This window comes from Pleurodeles waltl, chromosome 9, assembly GCF_031143425.1.
Source record: "Pleurodeles waltl isolate 20211129_DDA chromosome 9, aPleWal1.hap1.20221129, whole genome shotgun sequence".
NCBI lineage: Eukaryota > Metazoa > Chordata > Amphibia > Caudata > Salamandridae > Pleurodeles > Pleurodeles waltl.
The window spans coordinates 412,386,891-412,403,187 of record NC_090448.1 but is presented as its reverse complement, the minus strand read 5'-3'; the positions used below and the strand labels follow the sequence as shown (position 1 = coordinate 412,403,187).

General features: G+C 42.2%; 1 protein-coding gene across 5 annotated transcripts in view; it reads right to left on the bottom strand.

Moving 5' to 3' along the window:
• The window catches only part of BSCL2 (BSCL2 lipid droplet biogenesis associated, seipin), a 236,476-nt gene extending 220,768 nt beyond the window's left edge, over positions 1-15,708 (bottom strand). For 3 of the 5 annotated variants that reach the window (XR_011198731.1, XM_069207185.1, XM_069207189.1), the window contains exon 1: positions 15,638-15,702. The gene's annotated coding sequence lies outside the window, so the exon portion shown is untranslated. Of the gene's footprint in view, positions 1-6,195; positions 6,274-15,637 lie in introns of all 5 variants that reach the window. The other 2 variants (XM_069207188.1, XR_011198732.1) reach the window with 2 other exon arrangements.
• Positions 15,709-16,297: the final 589 nt, after the last annotated feature.

Genomic DNA, 16,297 nt, shown 5'->3' with positions numbered 1-16,297 from the left:
GCAATGTTGATGGTGAACAGATCAAAACACTGACAGAATCCATGGATGGCAGGCTTTTGAGTGTCCTTGCAAAGAAAGGTGGCTATATTGGTCACTGATTTGTTTTTGAATGTCAGAAATGTATATTTGTGAATGTTGAGATGTTATATTGGTTTCACTGGTAATAATAAATAATTGAAATGGGTATATATTTTTTTTTGTTAAGTTGCCTAATAATTATGCACAGTAATAGTCACCTGCACACACAGATATCCCCCTAACATAGCTAAAACTAAAAACAAACTAAAAACTACTTCCAAAAATATTCAGCTTTGATATTAATGAGTTTTTTGGGTTCATTGAGAACATGGTTGTTGTTCAATAATAAAATTAATCCTCAAAAATACAACTTGCCTAATAATTCTGCCCTCCCTGGATAGCAAAACAAGAGGCAGCAACTTGGGTACTTTGCTGGACCTTAGAAAAGACCTTATTAACAAGAACTCATAGATCTCTGGAAGATGAAACAGTTGTGGTCAGTGGCCCTAGATTGGACAGCCACTAGCAAGTGGACCAAGAATACAAGAGCTTAAAATACAAAAATCTGTTTTATCGCAATTCAGTTCTAGCAGTTAACTTTCATCCAAATGGTAACGGATGACATCCATATGCCAAATTTGGCCCGAGTGCCAGAGACATTCTTAGAAATAGAAACAATAATTTGACTATCCTCTGCATAGTAGACAATCTCAAAACCAAGAAAGCGAACTAACAAGGCACAATGGGAAATGTAAATGATGAAGTGGTAATTCCTGAGGGACTCCACAAATGGATGGAGCAGCGAAAAGAAAGAAAGTAGACAGCTTGTGTTGTAGATGTCAGAAGAATAGACTCTGGGAAGAACAGAATAATTCAAGTGCTTTCCTGAAAATGCCAATAAAGAAAAAGGTGTGAGAGAAGAGTGGCATGAGACGTAGTATAGATTAAAGCTTCCAAGAGATCAACTATGACAAGTAGGGCAGAGCCAAGATCATCCTCAGATTGTCAGTAGCAGCAAGCAAAACGGTTTCAGAACTTTGACAAGCATGAACACACAAGCGACAAGAAACCAATTTAGGTGTTCGTTGCACTCTAAAAATACACTTGACTGACTGAAAGGCAACCAGAAAGGAACAGATTTCAATCCTTTCAGAAATCTATTTATTGAGTGTTTTCTCTATGAGCAAGGAGTTTAGCTAGCAGGGTAACTGTGAATTAGGGAGATAGTGGAAGGGATTGTGAGGGTCAGCTGAAGGCTTTTTCAAGCGAGGCAACACCTGCGTTTGTTTCCAGGTCACAGGAACCGATGACTGGTGAAGAGAGGCATTACAAAGAGTTATCAGGACAGACACTAAGATCTCAATCAATCAATCAATCAGGAATTTGTAAAGTGCAAAACTCACCAGTGAGGGTCTCAAGGCACAGAGCAGGGGAGGGCAGAGAAGGGGGGGGGATGGTGGAAAGGTGCTGCCACTGCTCCAACAGCCAGGTCTTTAGAAGTTTCCTGAAGGTAAGAAGGTCTTTGGTCTGGCGCAGGTCGGTGGGAAGAGTGTTCCACGTTTGGCGGCGAGGTGCGAGAATGATCTACCGCCGGATGTAGTTCTGCGGATGCGTGGGACGGTTGAGAGAGCGAGGTCGGTGGAGCGGAGATGCTGGGGTGTAGAACGAGAGTCGTCTGTTGAAGTATTCTGGTCCGGTGATGTGCAGTGCTTTGTGAGCGTGGATGAGGAGTTTGAAGGGGATTCTCTTGTTGACTGGGAGCCAGTGCAGGTTTTTCAGGTGGTCTGTGATGTGGCCGTGGCCCGGGATGTCCAGGATGAGGCGTGCGGAGGCGTTCAGAAGAGGCTGCAACTTGTCCAGGAGTTTGGCCGTGGTTCCTGTGTAGAGGGCATTGTTATAGTCCAGCTTGCTGCTTATGAGAGCTTGGGTGACTGTTCTTCTGGTTTCGGTAGGTATCCATTTGTAGATCTTTCGGAGCATGCGGAGGGTGCTGAAGCAGGAGGAGAGATGGCATGGTGTTGCTGGGTCATGGATAGTGAGAGGTCAAAGATGAATTGTGTGCGTAGTCGGTGGGAGTCGGAGTGGTTCCGAGAGTGGCAGGCCACCAAGAGTCATCCCATGCAGAGGGGGTGGAGCCGAAGATGAGGAAGATCTGTGAGGCTAATAAGAATAGGCAGGGGTACAAGAACTGAGGAGGGAACCTGATTTTATCCGTGAAAGAAATGAGCTGGTCTCAGTCTTGGATAATAGCTTAAAATCTTAAGCGGTGCCATAAAGTGCAGCAGAGATTTCTATCCAGGAGGCCCATGGAGGTTAATGACTGAACCTCAAAATTCAAATGTACTTTTTTAAGCTCAGTAAAGAAACAGGATCAACTAGTGCAAATTTCTTGGGAGGGGTAGGCGGGTTCACAGGATGAAGAATCATGGCTAACCAGGCAAAATGTAAATGGCAGGCGAGAGGAGCTTTCATCTCAGCAAGTGTTCTTGGTTGCTTGCAGTTCCATCCAACCACCTTAGTGGCATATGGGTGACTAGCTGTGTATCCCTCCCACTGAATGCCTAGTAGGAGTAGCACCAACTCAAATTTTACCATTCCTCCCCAACTCAACATGGAATAGTAGAGAAGGTCTAGAGTTCAAAAATATCTGGGGCAATCTGCCTGCATCTCATGCCTGCTTAAGGCTGGCCTCCATATCTTGTATCCCCAAAGGTTCATGGCATCTTTCTGGAAAGCCTTTCCCAGGATGGGGCTTCCTACTAAGAATCATGATGCTAGCCTCCCACCACTGAGGATGCAGGGTGGAGGCCACACTTAAGGGACAGCCCAGTGTCATGGTGAGAGGTATTTTCTGGGGTAGTCAGGAGCTACTGGGTAATGGTAGAGCTAATGTCATTTACCACCACAATACTAATGGAGAAAAATCTAAATTGCCAGTTACTTACTTTTAAGACTTGACTCTCTCGAGATAGAGAGGAGTAACAGTCAAGGCTTATTACAGGAGGTGGAGCTTAGGAACTCAAAATAAGCACAACGCTAAGTAGCACTAAAGTAGTGCTGTGCATTAAGGAAAGGATACAGACTTTAATAGCTGGTATGGTAAACAGTACACTGAAAACTAATCCACAAAGAAAGCCAAAAGGCAGTAGCACTTTCGGGACCTGAGAAACAACGTCACAAGTATTTACTACTCTTATTCTCCTTACACTTGGTGTGCATTAAGTATTGGTGGTGGGGGTTTCTATCTTACAAACCATTGTCCCCAGTCAAGATTTTATAGTGGTAAGGGCAATCATAGGTCAGGGACACTGGATGAAACAATAGCTACCTCCTTCTTCAACTAGCAATATTTCAAGAACTGTAGCAATAAGAAAGATGTTTCTAACAACCCCCACAATTACAGTGACCTCCTGTGGTCGGTGGGATTGGACCCATATCATGTTTTGATAAACTGTTCTCCCAATTCCACTGGACAGAAAAGAAGGTAGGTACAGGTAGGTTGCCAACAAACACAAAGAGCGCTGAAGTCAGAGCATACTCACTCTTCTAAAGGAAATGAAGCAGCTCCCCAACCCAGGAATCTTTACGTCTCCTCTGGATAGGTCACCTGTGGAGAACACATGGCTCTGGGACAGACTCAATCTGTCGAGGTATCCCAGCGCAGGTACTTCCAGTCAACTCGACATCTGCACTTATCTCATCACTCAGGCCATACCCGTAAGGTGCAATCCTCTTACACTCAGAGGTAGGTAGGTGTTCATTCTTGTCACATGTAAGCAACTGGGTGAATGAATAGGCTTTATAGGACTTAGGTCATATCTGGTGGGAAAAAAGTAATCATGCAGAGGTTGCGCTCCTGGTTTGCTTGTCTTCTCTTGTGAAGCTGGTGCATAGGCTTTGTTGGTGTTGAGTCAGACAGTGAACAAAGACCTGGCTTGAGGGACCACATGTATATTCCTCTGGTGACCAAGGAGGCAGCCTTCAGTCAGCCACAAAGTCTGCAATTTTTAAATGTTCTAAGATTCTTTCAATCAAAGGGGGGCATTTTCTCCACTACTGTTGGATAGTTTTCATCAGCTCACTGCCCTAGCACATTTAGACCAGTGCGAGCAACTCACATGATGTGGATTCAGGAGTCAAGGAGGCCACCACAACCCATGTAATGGAGAAAAGGAAACCTGGGCTGTCTAGATTTCCCCACCCACTTAATGCATCTACTTTACAGAAGGAGAACATAACACGTCTACATGCCAGGTGGCTTATCCAAGGAGCAGTCACTCTCTCAAAGAGCCTTGCGTACCTCCAAGACATCGGAGCCCATCTCGGATGTCTGAGGATGGTTAAAAAGGGAGCACATCTGGAGTGCTTGCAGCATTGGAGGGAGCACCTCCAGTGTGCTAGCAGGATAACCAAGCGCACTGGGAGAAGAAGAAAATAAGCGCTTGCAACACAATAGGTCTCACATTTACCCGAGTTGGAGCTATTGGCATTGTAAATGCATAACTTGGCTTCTTTACCACATTAATTGGTCAACCCTGACACATATTTCGGTCCTTTCTGCCACATAATTCCACTGGCCCTGCACATAACTAAAGGGTTAGTAGGCCTACTGGAATATCTTTTCAAACAAGGCCCTTCAAACACAAACTACTACCAGGTGCAGCACATTTACTTGGTAGATAGTACAAGCGACATTGCCCGCAAGCAAAAAAATAATAATTGTACTCCGAGAATACATGCTTACCGGATTACTGTCCCTTCGCTACAATCTGGGGAGTCGAACTAAACCCTTAAGATTTTTTCACAAGCTTGAAGAGAGCCATCTCACATGACATTAAAGATCCTGAGTCTCGAACTGAAATATTAGTTATAAAATATTGACCACTGTACAGCATAATCAGCCATAATCTCTCCTCAAGGTTAGTTTTATTAATACATTCACACACAGCTCAAGTTTCACAGACTGAAACGCGTGTAGTTCATCTAGTCAGGTTTCTGACTTGTATTTGAAGCTTGTATTACGTTATAAAAATAAAACTTCAAGTCATAAAATGCAAAGCAGAAACAAACTAACTGAGCTAATCACGCATCGAACTAGGGAGCTGGACAACTCTACGAATACTACTCCAAGGGCTGAATTCTAGCTTGTATCACTTTATAAAACTACAAGTTCCTAGAATGTAAAGCAGAAACAAACTAAACGCGTAAATCATGTTTCAAACTGGGGAACTGGAAACTCCAGGAATACTACTTCAAGGGCTGGCTTCCAACTTTAAGATATTACAGTTGGAATGCCCTCTTGAATAGTAGTGTATCGCAGTAAAAACACAGCAAAGCCAGGATTTCAGCAACTTACCTGTTTTCATCATGGACTGCGGCTACAGCTCATGAGCTGGGGTTGGCTGACTGCACAGGGTTTGGAAGCGGCCGAAGTGCAGAAATTTCAAAAGGCATTTATTAAGGAGTTCAGTAAAGTTGTAATATTGCTTAAACAAAATATCTCATTATTCCTGGCGGCCCAAAAAAAGAAGAAAAAAAAAAAAAAAAAACTCATCTTCAGAGCAGAAAATAGCTTTAAAGCGCTATGCAGATTTATGTTCGTTCTGGAGAGAGAACGTACATTTGTCTAGTGGAAGCTTGGAGTCATCATAAGGTAGCACAGGGTTAATATGCTGGCTGCAAAGAACATGCACTAGGCAAATTACAGAGTGCATCTAATGTAAAAAAATTGAAAATACCTCTGGCAATTATTGTTCTTTCTGGAGAGGGAATACTTTAGTCTAGTGGAAGCTTGGAGTCATCATAAAATAGCGCAGAGGATTAATGTGCATGCTGTACATGATGTAAAAATGTCGAATTAACTGGAGATTTTTGTTCTTTCTGGAAAAAGAATGTACTTTGGTTTAGTGGAAGCTTGGAGTCACTATAAGGTAGCGCACAGGGTTTATATGGCTGCTGCAAAGAACATGTACTAAGCAGATTAGAGCGCATATGATGTAAAAATGTCAAAATAACTTGCGATTAATGTTCTTTCTGGAGAGGGAACGTACTTAGGGGAGAGCCAAAAGAAATGACTCTGCTTAGGTAACAGTGTGAACAATGCGACCAGCGCGCTTTCTGCACTAGTTCACCAGTCACATCTACGTACTTTCATGTAAGGAAAATGTCTCTACATACCCATTCTTTTTAATCTCCGTCCCTCAACCTCCCCAGTTCCTTGGTTTACTCACTCAGGAGTTTCGTTTCTCAGTGCTGCTGTCAACAAACAAATTGAGTGCAAAACAGACAAAGGTCATGAAACAATACTCCCGGCTTCTTGCCGCCCCAAAGCACGCAATTTCATTATTCAATCATGGACGAACCTGAACTGATGACAGTTCGATCATCATCAAAATATCTTCATTCGGTCTAGATTTAGACCATAAAAGTACAATAAAAACAACATTACATACAAAATAGCAGATAATATGATCCATTACAGCCGTTTCCTCGATATAATTGTGCCAAATAGCTAAAAACCTTGCTAATATATTACCTCAAGACCAATATAATCATGTTTGAACACCATTAAAAAACACAAAGTTCAATCAACAACAGAGAGAAACGGAGGTGGTGGTTTTCAGTTAACAATGCAACGCTGACATCAGCGATCCTTGGCCGTTCGCCATCTTAGTCACTGTCCAGGTCCTGGCTGTAATGTTCGACTTCTAGAAGTCCCCACAAATTTGGCCTATATTACACTTTTGCTATGTAAAATGCTGCCAATCTTCTCTATTCGACATATGACTGACAATAGTTAAATTTTAATATATTTGCAGCTGACTACTGTAATAGTCTAGGATAGACTGCTGACATATTCCATTCAAAGAATACGAGTGGCACCACTTTCCTCTGATCCATCATTAACTGACAGTGAAGGGGTTAAGACAGGGCAAGCAAAATCATGGTACTTTTTTTTTTTATATTTCAAAAAGAACAGTGTACAATACACAAGTCATTAACAGCAAACAAAAAAACAGTATTAAATTCCTGTATCGAACACAGTATGCAAAACGAGTCCGAACCAGAGCTATTGCACCGCTAACTTTTCCAAAAAACAAATGGCATACAGTACTCCGAGGGTGCAGATAGCTGAAAACGTGAAGATGCATGGCCACTACACGATGGATCAAGGCAGTGACTAAAGACAGGCAGGGGGCTGTTATACCGCGTATCCTTTCATAGAGCATACACAGTATTTTAGATAGTGCATATAGCAAAAAAAGTACAAGTGCATAGCTAGTGCGAAAGAGATCAAGGCAACGGATAAACAACAGAACAAGAGTGCCAATATTCCTTTGTTGACAATCCATTAAACTGCGGATGCATGAAAAGAGCGTCAACAAGTCAAAGTACACATCACCTACACATCCTGAAATTTAAAAAAAAAAAAAAAAAAAAAAAAAAAAAAAAAGGGCATTCTTCCAACATTTTGATACTTGTTTAAGAGCCACTAAATTTCATCGATAATAGCAGGGATTCAATCCTATAAACTTCTAGGTTCGGGATTGGGAGAAAAGCGAACACTCAATAGAGCGGATGCAATTAGCGGGAGGCATAAATATCATATGGGTTCAGGTGAGCTGAGGCTTCCCTGATTACAGTCAAATCAAATCCATCCAAGTCAACCCCCAGCTACCCGAATCCCCTGCTTTTCTTAACATTAGTTCACACTCTCTATGCACTCAGTATTCGGCAGCCAAATCCGGACCCACCCTTCTCAGCCTTCTAACCTGTGCACTCGTAAAGATTTATTTCTAGATTGTATATTGCCAACAGCCTAGTCCTCCTTGCTGCAAACGTTCGGTGCTCTGAGTTTAACCAACTAGATGCAGTACACATTCGTACAACTGCCATGGCGATTAATACAAAATATGGCTCTTTGTTTAAAGACTCAATACCAGCAGTATCTTTAACTACCCCTAATAGCATCAGTGGAGTAGTAATTTGAACCTGTTCCCTGATAACCAATCTAATGGAGGTACCAACAATCAGTAAAAAAGAAGCCATTGCAGGACACGGAAAAAACGTATGCACAATTTAAGCCTCGTCTGTCCCACATCAATGGCAGCTATTATTGGATCTTCTGCTACATTTATACAGCTTAGCCGGGGTATAAAAAATATCAAATATGGTCTTAAAATGTTGGCTCTTTAACCAAGCTGTCAGCAATAATGTTCCTGCCAATATCTAGCGACTACTGAAGAAGCAGTCCTTCTGCCCCAAGTCTGGTTTCCCTTTTGGAGCTCCAAATCATCAGCCAGTTCATTTATTAACAAGCTATGGACTGCCCTAGCCTGCTTATCGATTGCTTCCACCAAGAGGACACGGTTAATTGAGAATTATTTCGTATTCAGTTTATTACCAAAATACAGAATCTGAAGCTCACCAAAAGAATACAGCTGCCCTTACTCAAAAATATCACCCAGCACAGTGATACCATTTTGTGCCAACCTTCTGCCAACTGTGTCGTGGAATACAGCAGGTATGGCGGGTGAGCCTCAAAGAGGTGTTTAATAACTAAATTTTGTGATCCCCTATAGCCTCTTAATTTGTCTCCATAGCCTATATGCCCCTTGTAAAATCTTTAACTTTGTCTTTTTATAATAGCTGGGTTCAATGTTTTTCGAAAGCCAATCCCTTGGCCTTAGTTCCCAGTATTAGCTCATAAATTGATGGGGCTTTCGCTAAGCTTAAATCACATGTCCTGCCTGTAATCAGGATACCCATATATTGTAGCAAGCAGGACCGATAAAGCCAGGTTCCAATGTCCCTTGAAGATACATTTTAAAGCTAAGAAATCCTTTGCCGGTATAACTACTGCAAGGAGGATTAGTGTCACGAGACCCCTGAAGGTAGAGTCTGCAATATAAGTGTTATGATGAGGATTACAGCTTCCAGGCAAACCGCAAAAACATAGTCCTCCCTACAAACCAAATTAACACTTCCTCCATGCGATTCAGCTATCCAGTTTTATAAAGTCAACCTCAACATATCCCCAGAAGACCACAGCCATCACTAATACAATGAACTCCAAGTTGATTAACAACAAATCATGAACTGTATGCAGGACCCTGAGGTTTGTGATTTCCCGTTAGAGGTGTGGGCCTAAATGTGTTACTGTGGAAAGGGCTTTTATCTAAAAAAAGGAGAGACTTTCTGCAGGCATCATATTTGATATTGTCTCACTTTTATAATGAATAAAGCACCAACATGAACAAACATCATCATCTTGGTTTCTGCTACCACCTTCACCAAAATACCACAGCAACCAAGAAGAAGTACTAAAAATAGCACCTACACTGGGTACAAGGCAATAAACCCCTGCCCCCCATCACAATACAATATGAAACTTAACTGTGACAGAACAACGCAAATGCCAGCTTCTAACCTACAACACATCACTAAAATACTAGGTCACTCATTCCACTATTCATGCAGAAAGGCCTCAGCGTAAAACGGTCACTAACTCCTGCACATAACGTTCATAACTAACTCAATGCCCTACAGAAAGACCCTAGCATACCATCAGTGGCAGTCTAAATGTCTTTCTTATAACTATAAATTCACTTCCCAAACATTGTCTTGATATTTTTGACTCCATCTCCTCCACAAACACTGATGCGGTTTTTCTGGCAGAACTATAGCTTAACAAGGCCTTCGCATCAAACAATGAGCTCCCAATTCAATTTTGGATGCTCTGTGTTCAATCTTCACAACCTCCTTGAAGGGAAGGGATGATCCTTACCCTCAAAAAAGGCTCTACATTTTCTTTTCAAGACGCCTTTATTTAGGGTCCCACAGGGCTGGTCATCCACTTTTAGAAACTCATTAGCAGAGGTTCAAGCACTTTTTAATTATTGAATACCCCAGCTTCTCTGCAATTTTAACACTTATGTGGAAAAGATGTCTATTCCAGAAACAACCATGCTTTTAGATTCACTTTCTGCACTAAACCTATCCTTACTGTTGGTCTCCACCACCCATACAACAGGTCATACCACTGACATAATTTTCTCCAACATAGTTACTCTGCATGTATCTAGTTCCGTTCCCCTAATCTTGTCCAACAACTATGCAACCCCTTATACATGTTCTGTCATCAAGCCCAACTGCCAGGCGCATCTTCTAAAAAAAACCTCACAAGCATTCTCTAAGGCAACTCAGACCAACCTAGAAACTCCTCTCAAGGATCCCCATCCCTCTCTGTGGACAGATTTACTCTGATGCTCCAAGAATTAACTCTGGGCTCTTGTTAACTTTTGATAAGATTGCCTCTGAAAACAAGCAGAGTCCCACATATGACAGAGTCAGCACTTTGGTTTGTGGACTCTTTACATACGTCAAAGTGCATTCCAGACGTTTGGAGATGAAGTGAAGAACTAATTGTGACCGTGACTCTATTAAAGACTGTTCTGTAAAAAAATGTTTAGTTATCAAAGGCTTATTCGGTCCATTCGAGACGCATTCTAAAGTAATTCAATCAAACAAGTGAAAAATGCTTACAGAGAAATTTCCTTCATCTTCAAATCTCTGCTTTTACCCCCTTGCCTTTCACCAGCTTATCCACCTGTCAAATTCTATTTGTGAGAACCTTTGAATCATATTTCCAAGATTAAAATTACTAAACTGTATTGTGTGGAATAGTTACCTATTGACGATTTTCTTTGCATGAAAGCACTTACTGCCAAGCCCTTGGGCGCCTCTCTAGCTAGTTTTTTTTTTCTACATGTCTACTTGGGCAGATACTGCTACCCTCACATCCTCAAATCAAGGTTACCTGTTAACAATTGAAATCCCCCGCACTCCACCCACACACATTTTTGGTACAGTGTTAAGACACCATATGCCCTATACTATGTCGGCTTGTTCAATACATCTCTCACGACAGCTATAGTTCCTGGTACGCGGAAACAAGCTCGGATTGTCCTTCTGCTGGATCAGCTCTGTGTTTCTTGAGAACATGGCCAATTATAGGCCTATATTCTACTTCTTGTTTTTTCCAAGATACTGTAAAATTGGACAAGGTCCATCTTTCTGAATACTTGGAAGCCAACTCCCTACCTCACATATCCCAATCTAGATTCCGCCCACAGCACAGTACAGAACCGGCACTGCTGGCAGTCTCAGAACACACTAACACTAGAGCGATTCTGGGTCAGAGGGCTCTACAGCCTTAATGTTGCTGGCATGTTTGCGGAGTTTGATACGGTCTTGCACACTAGTTTGCTGCAGAAGCTCAAGTCTTGGCATTTGCAGTTCTGCTTTAAAGCAGCAGTGTTTTTTTCTCCCCGTCAGTTCCTAGTTAGTCACTATGCCCCTTTTCAAATCGCCTCCTTCTGCACTAAATTGTGGCACCCTTCGAGGTTCGTCAGTGAGCCCAACTCTAACATATATATATACATATATATATATACACACATACATATATATATATATATATATATACACACACACACACATATATATATATATACACACACATATATATATATATATACACACACACACATATATATATACACATACATATATACACACACACATATATACATATATATACACACACACACACATACATACATATATACACACACATACATACATATATACACACACACATACATACACATGGCCCAGTTGACCAATTTAGTTCAGTCATTTGGGTACAAGGCTTTCTCTAATGCAGATAAGACAGAAATGATTGTGTCCATTTCCTACATCTCTGCTACTCAGCTTTCGTTCAAACAGTGCCTCATTTCTGTCATCAACTGGATGAAGGACTTATGTCCTAAATTAAACTCTGGCAAAAGTCAGACGCTCATCATTGCTAAACCTAATACCATATGGCCCCATTCTTTGTGGGCAGCCTGCTTGATCAACTGCCTTCCCCTTCTACCATGGTTCGAAACCTACGAGTCAAGTTGTACAGTGATCTTTCCTTGAGCTGAGATTTCGGCTGTGTCAGAGCACTTAATCTAACTTATTGTCCTTTCTGCAAAAAAAGGCCCTGTATACCTTAAAGAAGACCCAATGAGCCTGGTCGCTCCCACAGATCCTCCAGTGCCCTGTTCATTCAGATTACCAACCACATTTGTGCCACACTTTTGCCTTTTTGGCTGCCAAACTCTAGGTAAGCTTCATTTGAAGGTATGCGTGGCACCTTCATAAACCATTTCCCAAAAAAAAAAAACTCTAATCCTGATTTTTTTCACACCAACTAGACCTTTCTTCCTTTCATTGACTGCCCTGTCCTATCTGTCTTTTTTTAGCACAGAGACCAAAGCGTTAAATGGTCAGCAACTCAGAAGTACTGAGTACCTGCAATTTTTTCATCTGAAAGGTAGAGTACCTGCACTTCAAAGCACAAGTGCATTACATATATATACTTTTAATTTCAAACACTGACCTGGATGCTCTGTCCGGAGAGTTATAGCTCTCTACAAATTTTCATTCATCCCAAATGATCCTTTCAATTACCAGTATTTGAATAGACGCCTCAGAGATACTGTTCAAAAGTCTGGGCAATCATGGTCACAAAGGCCTAGAACGTTGAAAGGAGATCACCTCAATCAGTGGTTACTTGTGATGCCCATAGGGTAAAGATGAGGGGGGGGGGGGGCCTTGGGTCTGGAGATAGTTGAGACTCTTGAGGTTTAAGCGGGTCCACAATGATCAAAGAGTTTATTCAGAGTACACCAAGTCAGGGTGATTCTGGTGTGATCCCAGTAGGAGGGAGCAAAGTCAGAGGAATCTCAATGCATCTCTCAGATTCTGTTAATGTTCAGATGAGGATCTCTACATTACTTACACATTTAGGTTTATTTTCTTTATTTACTTTAGGTGCATATCCTTAGAATCTAAAGTATACAAGGAATTGATAAATGGAATACTTTAATTAATCTTATCCACTGATAATTTCTCAGGACTGCATCCCAGTCCATGGTTAGTTTATGCACTAGCTACTTCCGTTTGGACCCAGCCATATGCTAATAAGCCTTGACCCTGCTCCAAAGGGAACAGTCTAGCCTGAGCTGCCAGGCCACGTCCTCCCTGAACCAGAACACAAGCAATCCAGGATCGGTTTTGCCATGGTTAGGACTCATCATCCGGGTTTAGCCTGGTTCCAGTGGCACAGTGTACATGAGACTCTTGTCTGGGAATACCCGTCTTGCTTAGGGTGACACACTAAAGTATACGAACAGATGTGATTTGCCTATGTCTGGATCCAAACTGAGGTGGCGTGGAAGTAATTGCCAGTGGCTGAGATTAATTGAAGCATTCTGTTCTTCACATTTGCTGAGCACGTACCAAACATGATTAACAACCAAAATAATATTTACAAAGTAAGTGGTTAGCCTGAAAATCTAGCATGGTTTCAACCCTCGTAGACCGGAGTTGTACACCATTGTCCTCGATTTATGAAGTTTTTACCTACAAATCTTTGTTTTCAAATGTGAGTCTAATTATTGCAATGGAACCAAAATAGGGGTTCAGCACCCAGAACATATTATGTTATCACACGAAAGTCTAGCACTGGAAACCATGCCTAATGATTTGAAGGGAGACAGTCACCCTATTAAGTGTCCACCTAGTGGACTTCTGGAAAAGCTCATACATGTTTACTACAGGATCTCAACTGTCCACCTAGCTTCAAAGAAGACAGCAGAACAAGACTGCTTGCAGACCAGCTATAATTAAACATTTGGAAGACATCCAACAGTTCCTCTGTCTGTGCATCAACCATTCCCCTTTATTCCAAAAAACCCTCACTTAGGAAGAAATTAGCAGGTATTAGTGATTATCGGAAACTGTTACATTCTAGATGGCTCAACATGGAGTTCCGCACATAAACTACATATTAGGATTATGGGTACATTTAAAACTGTTGATTACTTCCTGCAGTCTTCTGAGCACTATCTTTTTTAAGCGAAGGCTATCAGTGTCTTTATTTCAAGTTATAACGGTTGTCCTATTTTCAACCAAGTTTGCCTTTTTAGTAGTTTAAGTAACGCAGTCCACAACTATAAAATCATTGCTTGGATATTATGTTCGGTATCACTCATCTGTTGATTACTTTTCAAAGTTATTTCTACATTCAGTGTGCAACAAAGGCCATTTAGCGAGTTACGTACCACGACAAAGAGAGCCAGAGACCTCAAGAGGCCATGTATAACAGGGTGGCCTGATTGTTGGTAGGTACGGAGTCTAAGAACCTGTAAAATAGTTTGTGTGACAGAGAGAACGAGATGAAATGTGGATATCAACCTGCCAGTGAGCAATAACTAAACTAGAGGATGTGTCACCGAGTACAAATGATAGAATAGTCTGTATTGAGGAGGCTGATGTGTAATAACAGAGATACCACCTCCTAAAGGAATGCTTCGGACTAATCTTCTTGGACACCATCCCACTAGCTTCAACAGCAGTGTATAGCTTAGTGACAAGCATAGCCCTGGTTATTGTCAATGTACAGATTGGACAATCTCTAATAGAGAGGTCAGTGAAATCCTTACAGGAGCGGGTCGCCCATTAGGGTCTACAAGGTTGGCAGATGTAAGGAGGTCTCGCAGGAGTAGATGGCCCCGCAGAGAAGTGGTGGGTGAGTGGGTTTTTATGGTCATAATAATCCATCCAAAGTCTTATTGTCTGTGGTTTCTTTGGGAAAAGATAAGGTCTACAGAGTTGATATAGCTCTCCCCATGTTAATGGTTCTTCTAGCATGGCTGGGGGAAGAACCTAAAGGTCGGATCCACTGGAGTAAGGAAGACTCTAAGTTCAAATGGCCTCAATGTTTGGTGGCTCCCTGAGTCAGTGGGCTTCTCTAGAAGTGGGAACCAAGTGTGTCTGGATACAAACTAGATGTCACCAATGAGACTTAAGAACGTCGAAATAAGGTGTGGGTTCCTTGTGATCCCTTATGGAAAGGGAGAGTGTGGCCGTGAGATGGACTGTTTCCATGAGGAGCTGGGTGAGTTCTGTGCTGGCTTGCATAAGGAAGGCTCTTGTCTAGAGTGGCACAATGGGTGACAAAAATGGGTTGGAATGGTACCCTAAGACACTGATGAAACTTTTTGCAGGCATTCCTCCCATCATCTTCCGTGTGTCCCACGACTGGGAGTCTGGGCGATTAGAAGACAGGTGGCCCCTGTGGGCTGTGTCTTCGGCCCAGAGAGGTCCTCGAATGAGAAGCTGCCTCAGATTTACTGGGTGCGAGGTCATCGAGTCTGAGAGAGACTTACAATTAGAGGGCGTGCCTCCTGGACAGAGGGATGCTGCATGAGGGAAGGGGTCCCCAAGGTAGAAGAGTTTTAGTGAGTGAAGATCTCAAAGTTATGTGAAACCTGAGAGTCTGGATTTCGACGAAGGTTTTTTTCAGGAACCAGGAAGTCTTGGGGTGGGGGACAACACACCGGCGAGGCCTTTGGCTACTACTCTGTCTGTCAGATTCAAATTTCCTGAGAGTGTTGATTTTGGATACCGCATTACGTTATAAGGACCCCTTCAGGCACCCCTGCCCTCCTCAATAACTCGGCGGAGAGACGTTGCACATTCGCGCTTTGCCTTTAAAAACACTCACCACAACACCTTCCTGATAACACGCAAAATCTGCAGGCGTTGCAAGCCTCTCCCTTTACAGCGTCGACTGCCACGTGCTTTAATAGAGTCACCGGATTGGTCTATTTATACGACCATCTTGGAATGGGTGAACTTGCTACCAATGTGAACGAAAAGGCAGTCGAAAATAATTTTATTAAAAGAAATGGGCAACCCAGACTCACTTAGGAAGGTGATGGGGATAGGACGTAGTGAATAGCGCTTGCTTGCCTCACTCCATGTCGTCACTGACAAAGTTTCCAGTGTGGGCTTTATATGTGGCAATAAACGCATTCTGGGAATTGTAGTTTTTTTTGCTTTCGTGTACCCAGTGCGACTAAGATGCTCCATAGCGTTCACTTGGGGGAAATTCCAATCCTGAAAATAGCGTACGTAGTGATATGGAGGGCGGTGATCCTAAATCGTGTAGCGGGGTTGATTTAGAGAGAATGGGAATTAAAGGGGAACTTGGTGAACGAGAACACAATATTACTAAAATTCTAAGCATCTGTGTGACGCCTTACCAACTTGAAAAATTAGGTACGTTTGGATAAAACTAAATAAATTACTTAAAGTGATGTTGAAATGGTGTGAATTGTTTTTCCAAACTGTTTCCTTGATGGGGACAGAAGAGATATCGGCG